The sequence below is a fragment of the Bos javanicus genome, chromosome 27, assembly GCF_032452875.1.
Source record: "Bos javanicus breed banteng chromosome 27, ARS-OSU_banteng_1.0, whole genome shotgun sequence".
Classification (NCBI taxonomy): Eukaryota; Metazoa; Chordata; class Mammalia; order Artiodactyla; family Bovidae; genus Bos; species Bos javanicus.
The window spans coordinates 27322744-27331834 of record NC_083894.1 but is presented as its reverse complement, the minus strand read 5'-3'; the positions used below and the strand labels follow the sequence as shown (position 1 = coordinate 27331834).

The 9091-nt window shown below is 41.0% G+C and overlaps 1 non-coding gene across 1 annotated transcript; it reads left to right on the top strand.

Moving 5' to 3' along the window:
- The first annotated feature begins 7462 nt into the window (after window positions 1-7462).
- TRNAG-GCC (transfer RNA glycine (anticodon GCC)) lies at window positions 7463-7535 on the top strand. The gene has a single exon. It is a non-coding gene; the product is annotated as a tRNA-Gly (tRNA).
- The last annotated feature ends 1556 nt before the right edge of the window (window positions 7536-9091 follow it).

Here is a 9091-nt window from a genome sequence, read left to right as displayed (position 1 = left end):
TGTGCTCAGTCATGTCTGACTCTGCAACCCCATGGACTGCAGCCTGCCAGGCTCCTCTGTCCATGGAATTCTCCAGGCAAGAATACTGGAGTGGGTTACCATTTCCTTCTCCATGGGATCTTCCTAACCCAGGGATCAAACCTGTGTCTCCTGTGTTCTTTACCACTTTACCCACCTGGAACGCCCTTAATCTGTATAAGAGTTAAGAAATAACCCCCTCATGAAACATTCCCTTCCAGCGCCTTATATCTGTTAGGACTTTTTTATGACTGTATTTCATTTTTTCTTCACAAAAGTCCTATGGAATTTCTTATCAGACATCACTATCTCTATTCACAGGTGGTAGAAATGAAGTATCTTAAATTTCCAAGGTTATAGAAAGATTAGGAGCTAGAACTCAGCTCTCTTAATTCCAAGCCCAGGGATCTCAAGCAGTTGTCACTCTCCTATTAAGGGAAAGGGACCTCCATTCTTCTCGAATGTACTATGACATTCAATCACACTCGAGTTCCACTACAATCCCAGTTTTCTGGGTGCCTATTATTCCAAGGAGTCTGGGTTGGAGGCCAGGGAAACAGAAATCAAGGCAGAAGAAAAAAAGCAAGGTATCATGTCATTTGTCCTAATTACATGCATTTGATTTTTGCAAGACCTTTAGGAATCCCTCAAATTCAATTTGACTCATTTCAACAAATTAATATAAAAGGAGAATTTAGTCTTTCGTACTAACATCCTGACCTCCCTCAGGCACACAGAAGAGGTAGATAAGGAAGAGAAGAGATTTTAAGAAGTAACATTGTAAGTCATCTGTGGCAAATTGTATTTTCCAGAGATGACCACAGCAATACCTACCACCCCATATGCTCTTCTGATCATGTGTTATGGACTGAAGGTTTGTGTCCCCCCAAGACCCATTTGTTGAAACCCTAACCCTCAATGAGATGCCATTGGGAAGTGGGCACTTTCAGAGCTAATTAGGTTTAGATGAGATTATAAGGGTGAAGTGCCCTTGATGTGATTAGTGCCCTTATAAGTAGGAACAGAACCAGAGCCTCCTCCCTCTACTATATGAGGACATGGCAAGAAGGCAGCCATCTGCAATACAAGAAGAGGGTCCTCACCAAGAAGTTGCCAGTACCTTGATCTTGGACTTCCCAGCCTCTGAAACTGTGAGGAATAAACGTCTGTTGTTCATGCCATCCAGTCTATAGTATTTTGTTCTAGTAACTGAGATAATTAAGATACCATGTAACCTTGACAGTTCTGCCATTACGTGGTGATCTGTGGGGTTCCCATTCCCTTAAATATGGGCTAAAGTCTGGGACAGTAAAACCAGTAGGGTGCAACAAGAGATAAAAGTGAAGCTATATGATTTCTGATGCTAAGTCATAACATGCCATACACATCTGCCTTACTTTCTTGGGATGTTCACTCATAAAACCCAGCCTCCATGCTGGGAGGAAGCCCAAACTATCACAGAGGGAGATTCAATGAAGAGGCCACATGTACACCCTCTGGTCAGACAAACCAACTGAGGTCCCAAGCAAAGGTGAGCCTCCATTACCAGACACAGGGAGAGATGCCTTCAGGTGGTTCTAGTCTCTAACTATCGAGACACTCCCAGCTTAGCCCCTAAAAAATGTGGGACAGAGACAAACTATCCCGATTGTGCTCAGTCCATATGACTAACCCACAGAACTGGTGAGCAGAATGTTCTATAACACTAAGTGGTTTTGTTGTTGTTGTTGTTGTTACTTAAAACAACATGAATTTATTATCTGATGGTTCTATAGGTCAGAGTCCAACTTGAGTTTCACTAGGATAAAACCAGGGGCTCATTTCATTTTTTTATTGGTATAACACTAAGTTTTGGGATGGCTATTACATCAGTAGTAACTGGAATATTGTCCCGAATATGTGGGGGAATACTTGATCTGAGGGAAGACCCTAAACTAAATCTATACTCTTCTCTATCTCATTTGAATGCAGACAGCTTCTCAAACTCTTTTCAAACAAGAATGGAAAAATAGCACAACTGCTAGATAAATGGCTGCCTAACACATGGCAGAGGCTGTATTAATTTGCTCCCCCAAGATATCCTACATCCAGCAGAGCCACTGCAATTGCGGTTACTACTTGGTTGTTTGAATTAAGAGTTGCATTACTATCCCCCACAGGATATGGTATTTATTCTGACTTACTACCCAGGCCAGGGGTAGGGAGCTTGGAGGAGAGGTAAGGTTTGGAGATTTCCAATTGCCCTTCCCTTCTATGAGATCTCTTACCCCACATGAGAGTTCTGCCAACTGCCAACTCTGTTCCTTTGAACTATACATTGATGCATGAAGGAAATAACATCTGTGTGAGTTCATAGACCACGTGGACTCACAGTAAGCCAGTCCTGAGATAAGCCTCCATTCACAGCCAAAGGAGGTCATGGTGACACTTTGGATCTCCAAGCACGAATGAGAATCAGACTCTGTGCCCAGCAATCCTCAAAAATCTAGGTATTCCATTTTCCTTGATGCAAGTTATTCTAGTAAATGTCTGTAGATCCATTTGATGAAAGAGGCTGAGAATTACTACTGATTAAATGTAACACAGAGCTGTCTTGGCCTCTCCTCCAGTCAATGAGTCTTGAGTCTGAGGTCCAAAAACCTCTGAGGTCCAAAAACCTTGAGGCTTAGGTCCAAAAACCGGGCAGTGGGTCTTGAGGTTTGTTGGGGTGATTACCCTTAGCTTCCTGATCATTTATCCTTCATTTACATATTTATTTTTCATTTATTTGGCTGTGCCCTGTTTTAGTTGTGGCATATAGAGTCTTATTGGAATCTTAGCTGAAGCTTAAGGATCTAGTTCCCTGACCAAGGATCAAACCTGCCCCTGCATTAGGAGGGTGGAGTCTTGACCACTGGACCATCAGGGAAGTCGCTATTCTTAGTTTATTTTGACTGTTTACATTAACTAGTATCCTTGTTGGCTGCCTATCTGTCTTGACTCTAAGAAGCCAGTTCTCATTCAGAATATTCATAGCTCTCTGCAGATTGACACCCTTGGCTGCAGCTCAGATTTTGCTATTCATTGTGATACTTGTTTTCCTTTCTTCTGATGGTCATACTGCCACTTGGACTCTAATACTTGAGATTTTTATCACCCCCACTTCGGTCAGGAGTCCAGTTCTATAACAGCATCTCCTACTGTCTGCCTGGTCCTACAGAATAGCTGAGCTTCGCAGTGATTCATTGTTACTTGAGAAAACTGAGTGTCTTCTGGACTCTCCCACAGAACACTGTCAGATGTTGGATTTTCTGACTTTAATGGTTTATTAAAGTCATATTAATAAACTGTCATATTCCCACTTCTCTGAATCTTTTGACCCCCTCCTCTACCATCTGCCAGTAAATCTTAATTTTCACTATCATCAATCAACTCAACATTAGTCTGCTGCTGCTGCTGCTGCTGCTGCTGCTAAGTCGCTTCAGTCGTGTCTGACTCTGTGCGACCCCATAGACAGCAGCCCACCAGGCTTCCCGTCCCTGGGATTCTCCAGGCAAGAACACTGGAGTGGGTCGCCATTTCCTTCTCCAATGCATGAAAGTGAAAAGTGAAAGGGAAGTCGCTCAGTCGTGTCTGACTCTTCGCGACCCCATGGACTGCAGCCCACCAGGCTCCTCTGTCCATGGGATTTTCCAGGCAAGAGTACTGGAGTGGGGTGCCATTGCCTTCTCCCATTAGTCTTCTACTTACTCCTAATTTCCACTAGAAACTCAAGGGGCAGGATAGAAAAATAAAGACAAATACTTTGGGAAATAAGCTGATGGAATGCATAGATACAAGTAAAACAAATTCTCTAAGAAAATTTAATTTCTATTTCAATGTATATTGCTTGTCCCTATCTCTACAATTTGACGAAGATGCCTACCTACTCACAACCAAATTCAATTTAATAGAAACAAATTTATAAAGAACCTTTATTTCCTTAGAAAGCAAGAATATAGTCATCTTGGAAAATTTATCAAATGGGTCCTTTTTATTGGGAAATTGTGTCATTATTTGTTGCTGTCACAATGATAATCTAATAGAATGCCATCTGCCATATAAAGAATAATTATCTTCCAAAGAACAGAGGATTTATAGATATGTAGCTAATACTAGAAACTTACTGTAGAAACTGCAAAATTGTGAAATACCACCTTCTGCTCTGCAAAAATCAATGAAACAAATGTTTGCTTTTATCCTGGAGCAAAACTGGAATAATTTATTTCCTTGTCTCTATTGGACTTGCTGCTGAAACAGAACCTGATTTCACCTTTGTGGGTGGCCTGGTCCATTCTGGTTTTTGGTTAACTACTGCCCAGTGAATCCCATTTTTAATCCCCATGGGCTAGCAGACTCTAGGACCACCCCCTAGCCGAAACAGAGAATATCCAGAATTGCAAATGTTTCACTCTGTTTCAATCAAGCAGGAAAACAGAGTCTCACAGGAAGGTGCTGCTTAGACCTGTGAACCCGATTTTAAAATTCAGTGATTCTTAATTTTTCTTGAAAAGTTAGCTAGTGGAAGGTGCGTCAAGAGATATGGGCTATTACTCAGCCATTAAAAAGAATACATTTGAATCAGTTCTAATGAGGTGATTGAAACTGGAGCCTATTATACAGAGTGAAGTAAGCCATAAAGAAAAACACCAATACAGTATACTAATGCATAAATATGGAATTTAGAAAGGTGGTAACAATAACCCTGTATATGAGACAGCAAAAGAGACACTGATGTATAGAATAGTCTTTTGGACTCTGTGGGAGAGGGAGAGGGTGGGATGATTTGGGAGAATAGCATTGAAACATGTATAATATCATATATGAAACAAGTCGCCAATCCAAGTTCGATGCACGATAGTGGATGCTCGGGGCTGGTGCACTGGGACGACCCAGAGGGATGGTACGAGGAGGGAGGAGGGAGGAGGGTTCAGGATGGGGAACATGTGTACACCCGTGGTGGATTCATGTTGATATATTGCAAAACCAATACAATATTGTAAAGTTAAAAAATTTAATTTAATTTAATTAAAAAAAGAAAAAAAGAGAGAGATGGGGACTTCCCTGGTGGTCCAGTGGTTAAGAATCCGCCTGCCAATGTAGGGAACGTTCTACATAGGGAATGTTCTGTCCCTGGTCTGGGAAGATCCCACCTGCCTTGGCGCAACTGAGCCTGAGTGCCTAGAACTTGTGCTCCACAAGAAGAAAAGCACTGCAGTGAGGAGCCCAGGCCCCGTAACTGGAGAGCAGGCCCCACTCCCTGCAACTGCAGAAAGCCGTGCAGAGCAACGGAGACCCAGCACAGGCAAAAATACATACATACATACATAAATAACAAAGGAGAGATTTGGGCTAAAAGGGCTCTATCCTCTGTGACCAGATTTGACATTTTTTAGGTATATTTATCCTTTTTTAGAGAAAATTTCAAATCATAAAAAAAAAAAAATAGGTCATTTGGTGACTGACCTCCTTTCTTTAAGGGAATGAATTGGGTGTCTAGATTAATGCACTTTCCCCACCCAAAAATGTAGAATCATCTTCTCTTTTAGTGTCCATCTAGCTTTCAGGTTAAAAAGCAAAACAAAAGAAGTTGACAAAAGTGTGAGTTCTGTCTGTTTTGCTGATTCAGTCATCAAAGCCGACACCAGCTGTCAGATGTGAGCAGAAAGACACTCTTCTTTAGTCTTATACAATGGATTCTGGAATCATTCTGGCTTGATTTTGGCAGGAAATGTTGTGGGAACAGGAGCAGACAGACTTGGTAGAAGCACTGATAACTTCCCATTAGGTTCTCAATGTGGGTTATGAAAAGAAGGTAGTAAGAGATGGAGAGAACCCTTTGGCAAAACATAGAATCAAATTAATAGATTCTTTTAAAAACTACCACGCTGTTGGACTCAGTGAACCTCAGGAAGGCAAAGGAGAACCTTTCAAAGGACTCTCTGTTTCCCAAATTACTTTTCTCTTTCTTTAAGCTTCCGGAAAATGACATTCCTATTTCTGGCAAGGTTCAAGTGAATTCTATTTGGGGCTAGTTGCCAAACTTAAATTGCTTTAGGGCTTGCTGTGATTGGAATTTTGCTTCCTTAGTGGCAGTACAATCAAATCCCTATATCCTTATAGTAGCCATTATCAGAGATCCAGGACCTGACCACATAGCCAGGATGATGTGGGAGTTGCAAGAAGTACCTTAGCCTTCTTAGACCACTCTCATTAACACAAGATAATTTGGGGTCTTTTGACTCCTAGGGAAAAAAGGACATCAGTGGGGTGGGGGGTGGCCTCCATCTCTGAACTGAGACATCCCAGTGGGTCTTGGGAGAGGACTTAATTAGTTACCGTGGCCCTCAGCTCCATATGTATCCTGATGACATTCAGATTTATCTTTCCCATCCCTTAAGACATTAGTGAGGAAGATGAAAAATGAATAGTCCTTGCCAAATACACAGTCCTTAGAGTTCTCAGAAAATGAATGTTGTGTTTCCAAAATAAGAACTACCTCTGATAAAAGAAGATAAACTTATTACTTCCCTCCAGTTCCCCTAATTCTCACTCTGCACACCCGGTCTTTGCTCTGCCAATCATTGTGTGTGTTGGTGTCTGGACACAGGGCCTGTAAATGGGAAGATACTAAAAGGATTGATTCAGTGTCACCGAAGGACAGTAAACTGCATGTCGAAAAGAGAAGTAGATTTCCAGGCTTAACACACCTGATGGAGTAATTTAAAAGAAGGAAAAGAAACAACCCACTGTGTAAAGCAGGAATGACTTTAGGTCAAAGTAACAGAAAATATAACTGCAAGAGTTGTGATTTGTTCTCAGAATTAGCTGACAGCTGTTGAGGGCTTGGGTCTCTACGATCTCCTTGACCTTTCATTCAGTTTCAAGGTGACCATTGCAACTCCAGGTTGTTGTTGTTTAGTCAGAGTTGTGTCCAACTCTTTTGCCACACCATGGACTGTAACCCTCCAGGCTCCTCCTGACCTTGGGATTTCCCAAGTAAGAAAACTGGAATGGGCTGCCATTTCCTCCTCCAGGGGACCTTCCCAACCCAGAGAATCAAACCTGCATCTCCTGCATTGGCAGGTGGATTCTTTACCACTGAGCCACCAGGAAAGCCTTGCAACTCCAGGTATCACATCCATATTCACTAAAGATGAGAATTTTCTCGGAAAGTTCTCCTTGGCTGAAACAGTATAACATGGCTGATCCTAGCTACAAGAAGGCTGTGAAAGAATTTCACTCTCCTGGTCTCTGTAACGGAAGCTGACAAAAGGTCCATTTTGCCAACCAATCAACAGTCTGCCACATCCCTGAAGATATTTTCCCCAACAGCTCAGCCATAACAACGGTGCCATATGGCTTATCTTTCAGGGTGCGTTTGAGGAAAAGAGGAGACCGTTAATAATTACTCCAAGGAGAGACGTCCCTGGTGGTCCAGTGGCTGAGACGCTGCACTGCCAATGCAGGGGGCTCAGGTTCAATTCCTGGTCAGGGAACTAGATTCTACATGCTGCAATGAAAGATTCCGCATGCCAAAATGAAGACTGAAGATCCTGCATGCTGCAAATAAGACCTGATGCAGACAAAAAAAAATAATAATAAAATTTAAAAGATAATTAATTAAAATAAGTAATAAAATTTTAAAGTAAAAAAAAAAAGAAAAAAATTATGCCAAGGAAACAGGAGCTAACAGGACTGTCCTGGGGAAGAGGGAGTCTGTGGCTACCCCCAACATAGACAAAATGTTTTGAGAAAGTGGTCCCTCTTCCTTCAATAATCTGACAGAGGAATGGAAACCCTGCTTCTCTGGTGAGTACAGTCTCTCCGTGTGGACCCAGGGTCTCTCAGTGTCCTTTCCTGTTTATGCCTCTTCCTGCCCCCAGCTTTGGAGAAGGCCAGACCACTTTCCTACTGGAGGTTTTATTAGGATCATTTGGCAACTAAAGCTCTGAGGCACTTTCTTCTCTTACTTCTGCGTAGGGGAAGCCTTTTCAGACATTTTGTTCCTACCTGCTACTCTGACTGCAGGAAAGAAGATGACATCATTCTGTAAGGTGAAGAGAGTCTCAGAAATGAGATGGTTTTGTCCATTTACAGAGGAGAGGGGAAGGGGTGTCCCCGCCAACCCAAACTGGTTTCACAGTATTTTCAAACAGAGATAAGCACAATGTTTACCAATAGTATTCACTGAAACTTCTCAAAGCATTTGACTTTTCCATCCTGACTTCACACCTTTATTCATTCAAAAACACAGAAAAATAATCTGGGAGTGAACTTTGTACTTGGCACCATGACTATAATGTAGAAAAAGGTAATTTCTAATCTTATTATTAGAAATAGCTTCTAAAAATAAAGCCAAAAAAAAAGAAATAGCTTCTGATATCAAAGTGAGTCCTGGAATACCAATAAATGGGTAACTCTACTACTGTAAGTTCTAGTTACTTTTATATGTCTTATCTTTCCAACTTGATTATGATTTTTCCTCCCTTCTCTCTACTTCCAGCTTTCCAAAGTTTCTATTCTAAACAAAATGCAATGTCACTTTTATTTTTATTTTAAGTATCTTGTCTGATTTTTGAAGGGATATATACTTATTCAGAAAAACCAAATACCATAGAAATGAAAGAGTGAAAAAGTGAAAGTTCTTTATAATTATAAACTACCATCTTGCCCACTCTCCCCAGAGAAAACCAGTTAACGTGTGTATCTTCTTAACACATATTAACATATTTGTGTATAAATAATTACTGAGCATACACACAAATATTCGTTCACTTAAGAGTCTACTAGTAAATTCTATATCGTTCTCTCTATACCATATGCCATCACTTCTAATGGTGTGAGAAATACTTATGAAAGCCATTGTGGATTGTGGCAGTTTTATGGATGGAAAAAAATAGGAGAATTGTATATAACTATGCTGAAAAAAAGTATTAGAAAACACACTTTACTTGGAGCAAAATATACAGGTAGGTTGCAGTATTCTCTCATAAAATATTATGAAGTAAGATTTCTCCAAAACTACCTTCTATTTTCAGAGTGAGGGTAGAGA